The sequence below is a fragment of the Pelodiscus sinensis genome, chromosome 3 (assembly GCF_052426305.1).
Source record: "Pelodiscus sinensis isolate ZL-2025 chromosome 3, ASM5242630v1, whole genome shotgun sequence".
Lineage (NCBI taxonomy): Eukaryota > Metazoa > Chordata > Testudines > Trionychidae > Pelodiscus > Pelodiscus sinensis.
This window is the reverse complement of record NC_143054.1, coordinates 184250568-184256110: the sequence shown is the minus strand read 5'-3', so window position 1 is coordinate 184256110 and position 5543 is coordinate 184250568.

The following is a 5543-nucleotide window of genomic DNA, read 5'->3' as shown; positions in this document are numbered from 1 at the left end:
GTTTTTTTTTTTTTTTTTAAATCTCCAGTACCTTGGTAGTTTTTCCATAATGCACTCCTTTAACTGGGCTGCATGAGGAGGATCACAATACCTGGTTTTGGTGGATGGGCCTGAGAATTCTCAGTTTCTGTTTTATCCATAACAGAACAGATGAATGTGGGCAAATCACTTCACACACAATGCCACAGGTTTATCCTCCAGTAAATTTAGCTTCCTAATTTGAGGTTCAACTGTATAAAGTGCCTGCTATGGGTGCAAAGTCTTTTTGTTGTCTTGAATTTCACAGCCTATTTCACAAGATGGAGCCATCCAGAAATGTGCACTGATATCAGAGCTACTCCTTGTTAAGTTCTACTTTCAGAAAACATGAGGAAAGATGAGTGAATACAGGTACTGAACAGAATAAAAAAATCCAGTCACACAACTGTAGTCTAAAAAACATCTAAATAAAATAATCCCAACCTCTAGGAGGCCATTACATAGCTGCACAAAATGTTGCAGGCTCCTATACCTAATAAGGCCACATTGCTTACAATGGCACATGTGCTTGACTTCCAACTACTTGTCTACAAGGTGATTTCTTGCACTAAGAAGTGATTTGACTACCTGCTACTTTGGCAGAAGTTGACAGTTAATAGCCCTGTGTTAAGCACTGATCTCATCTGTATACCATGTACACAACTGAACTTTGAATTATCCCCTTATAACATGAAGAGTTATAATAAAGGCCTTAAAGATAAATTCAGAAAATCATTTGAAAATTTTCTTATATGCTTCTTACAATAGAATGCTACAGGAAATGAAGTATGCATTCATTTTAAATTATGTTACTAAGCTTTGATACACAGAGAAGTTCATTTTAAGATGCCTGTTCTATTCTTTCCACAGGTAATTTGTGAATTTCTTGATAGTGAGATTATTACAACCATCTATTGCTGGGGAAGGTACACAGTGCTTACATTTTACCTGTGGAGATACTTAACCTTTAGGAATGTTCAATAATGATTGTGATCACAGGCGCTAACTCTGGGTGCTCCAGGGCTGGAGCACGGATGGGAAAAAATTAAGGAATGTGAAACACCCACCTGCACCAAGCTTCCTCTGTCCCTTTCCCCTGCATCTCCTGTGTGCCAGCATCCCTGCACTTACCATCTGCGCCCTCTCACTCCAAACATTTAAATTGTGGCATGTAAGCTCCAGGACAGAGGGGAAAGAGTGGGGATTGGGCAGGCTTAGGCGGGGGAGCAGGGAAGAGGCGGGGTGGGGTGGGGTGAGAAATACTCATCCCAGCAAAATGAGAAGTCTGCACCTATAGACTTCTGCTATAGTCTTGCATAGAATTTTGCTAGACTTGCATATGAAACTATAAACCCTACTGTGATTGCCAAGGCCTACAGGTAGTATTTTATATTGGTCTAAGTTCTATTCAGTATATTCACAAATGATCTGGATGACGACAGAGTACACTTATTGGCTTTGTGGACAACACCAAGCTAAAAGTGGTTGTGATTGCTTTGGAGGACAGGACTAGAATTCGAAATGATCTTAATAAATTGGAAAAATCATCTGAAATAAATAGGATGAAATCCAAAAAGGACAGATGAAAAGTACTCCATTCCGGAAGAAATAATCAATTGCACATATACAAAATACTGCCTACAAAGGAGTACAAGATAGAATAAGGCCTGGGGAGTTAACAGCACATCTCAAACTAAATATGAATCAATGTAATATTGTTGAAAAAAGAAGTGAACACCATTCTGGGATGTTTTAATAGTGTGATAAGCAAGCCAGACAAGTAGTCATTATTCCACTCTACTCAGCACTGGTAAAGCCTCATCTGTAGTAGCCTGTCTAGTGTTGAAACCACACTTCCAGAAAGACATGGACAAACTGGATAAAATCCAGACGAGAGCAACAAAAATGATTAAAGGTCTAGAAAATATGACTTATGAGCAAATATTGGAAAAAAACCCAGGTTTTTTGAGTTTGGAAAAAAGAAACCGAAGAAGGGAGCATGACAATCTTAAAATACACAGAAGATTGTTACAAAGAAGGTGATAAAAACTGTTCTCCTTAACCACCAGGGACAGAATAATATGTAAAGGCATTTCTGCATGGTAAGGAAAACTTGAATTAAGCTACGCAACTTCAGCTACGCCAATTGACATAGCTGAGGTCGAAATAGCTCAATTTGACTTTTGGCACTGTCTACAAAGCAGGAAGTTGACAGAAGAACACTCTTCCTTTAACTTCCCTTACTCCTCGTGAAATTTTTTACACAAATAGATCCCTTACTAGGTATATTAATAAAGAACATGGAGTAATTTGTGTAAGTTACAATGGAGAACCATATTTCCTCCACCCATCAGGAGTTAGGGATAACGAAAGAGTTGAGAGGGAATAAAGCCTGGGGGGAGGGGAACTTCCATCATGAAGACCCTGGCTGATCCCAATCCTCCCCCGTTCAGTCAGGCACATCTGTCCCTGTCCACCAAACCTTCCAACCCCACAGATGGAGCCCTCCCCTCCCTTGTCCTTATTTGGCCTTGCACACCTTCTCTTATTTAGTCCCTGGCTCAACGGTGTTACCCCACTAGCTACTGAGCCCCAGTCTGTCCCTCACACTAACCACTCTGAACCCCAGTCTATAACCCGCCCAGACGCCCTATGTGCCCCACTTTGCCTTTCCTATCCTAGCTCTGCAGAGAGGGTGCTGAGATGAACTTCTATTCCCATGCACCAATTTCACCCCTCCCCCCCCCCCCAACCAAAATACATTCTACCGCAAAAGGGCTGGACTTCTGCCTTTCATCCACCAGAGGCGGCTGTGTTCATATTGCTGACTATTCTAGTGCCACAGCAACCTCTGGTGAGCCAAAGACAGAAGCCCAGCCCTTCTTGAACAAAATTTATTTTCCTGCAGGAAAAAATTCTGTGCCAGCACAAATTCTTCACGTGCACAGTGGTACAGAATTCCTGCAAGAGTTCTGTATACAGAATGACTAGTGGTGATACTGAGCAAACCAAGCATTAAAGATCATCCCCTCTGAAGGCTACGTGCGCTTTGCCATAGGCCTGGTTTCTGAAGTTAGAATTATTGGCCTGTCCAAGAAATCTGATCTCCTGCATGACTATACCACACTTCTGTTGATAAACTGCACAGTCAATTGCTTGGCCACACTTTGGTTTCATAGGAAATACATTCAAGAGTCTCGCCACTCCCCCAAAACCAATATCAGTAAGGATTACTGCTCAATAGGATACCAATTTCCAGGAAGTCATCTTGTAGACCACTGCTACATTCAACTTGCATAAAAGGTGTGCTCCCAACGTTACACATTTTAACTAGGAATATTTATGGGTGATTTTACAAATTCTGAAACTCTTTACCCGTCAGTAAAATCCAATCCACCAGTTTCTCCCAACTCCTTAATTTTTTATTCTGCTCCTTCCTAATCTTTGTCCTGACCACTAACATTTGAGATACTGTCTATGAAGGTTCATTCTGAGCTTGTACACAGCTAGAACTAGGGATGTTAGATACTGGGTAATAGAATAGTCGAGTAATGAATAAGAATTCGTGAGGTTACTCGACTATTCTACAGTCCTCAGGGGCGGGGCTGGCAGCCAGTGCCGGGAAGCCCTCTGCCACCTCATACTGCTGCCTCTGATACAGAGGCAACAGTGCAGGATGGCAGGTGGGAGCCAGTCCACAAGGGGAGCCAGTTTAAAAACCTATCTCCTTGCGCAGACCAGCTCTCTGCCTCCTCATGTTGCTGCCTCTGATACAGAGGCAGCAGTGCAGGGTGGCAGCAGCCCCTATCCATGGGGGGATCCAGGCTCCCCGCAGACAGAGGCTGCTGTGCATCCCATGAAGCAGCTTCTGCCTATGGTGGCCTGGGCTGGCTGTGGACAGAGGTTGTTTTGCAGCAGCCTCTCCTGCCCCACTCTGCGTTGCTACTTCTGAGGTTGGGGAGAGGGAGAGAGGAAGACAGCACCACGGAGCCAGTGCTGGGAAGAACTGGCTTTTAAGATGGCTCTCCCCAACACCGGCTGCTGCTTTCCCTCTCCTTGTTGCTCTGTATCAGAGGCAGCGGGGGGAATGCAAGCAGTCAACTAGGTTAACGGATAAACCCAGGCTTTTCGGTTAATCATCTAGTCAACTACTTGTTGACATTCCTAGCTAGAACATTCAGCTATTTTGTTTTGACAAGTTTCTTATTTTCTAATGCCAGAGCTGATCTTTGCTTTCTAAAGTATTATGGGATACTTATAATCCTGTTCACTTATGCTAAAAAGACATAGGTTAATTCAAGCCATGTAACTGCTAGAAATATACGTGTTATTTTGATATTGTGCACTTAATACATAATAATAATAATAATAATATATATTTGATGATTTTATATACATCTATTGTTAAATGATTTTATATGCTTACAAAAATCACACTATCGTATGTATTATGTATTTCATGTATTTTAATCTGCATTAAGCACACAATATATGGCCTGAATTACTTATGTAACTGCTGAATGGTCTGAATTGGCCATGGCTTGAATTAGCTATGTAACTGCTAGGAATATATGCACAATGTAATGTTATTTTTCTATTCTGTACTTAATGCATATTAGGGATGTTTGGAGAAATTATTAACAGTGTGACTGATAGAATTTTGGCCAAGTCAAGGCTGCCACAGCTCCTGGCTTTGTGAGGCTACTGGCCCTAAAATGCTGCCAAGGTTCTTGGCCCTGCATTGCGGAGAACAGATAACTGGCAACTTATTAACTGGTTACCCTCTTACACCCCTAATGCATATTAATATATGTCATATCAATAATATAACCTGATAGTTTTTTTTTAATGTGTGTGTATATAAAATCACTATCAATGTGTATTGCAAAGCACACAATATCAATATGTTAAGCATGTATATACATCTAGACACACACACACACGAATAAGCCCAGCATATACTGGTCGACACCTCAGGCCAGATTTAGAAGTTACTAAATGTTTATACTAACTTTTCATCCTGCAGCAAATTCTGTACTCACACAGAACCCCATTGAAGTCAATGGGTCTCTGTAGAATGGTTCTCACCCATTGAGGATATTGTAGGACCAGGACCTAAGAGGCCCTCAAAAGGACAAACAGACTTTCAAATGAAGTTGTGTGGGGTGGGGAGAATTTACTATCACAAACAGCCTGGACCACTTATTTACACTATCAATTTGTATAGTTGTAAAAATATTTTAAGATTAAAAATGGTAAAAAGCTAAGGCCAAAGATGAGTCATATGACAGTCTTTAATTATACATATGCTGTGGAAACAGGTATATTGTGAGTACTCTTATTTTGGCCCTGATTCAGCAAACACTTATGCAGCTTTAACATAAATAACTCATGTGAATGGCCCCATGGGCAATCAATTAGACTACTTGTGGCCATAAAGTTATGCCGATGAATGAGCATTTGGAGGAGTAAAACCATTTGTTAGAACTAATAGTAGCACGTATTCCAGAAATATGTACAAGATA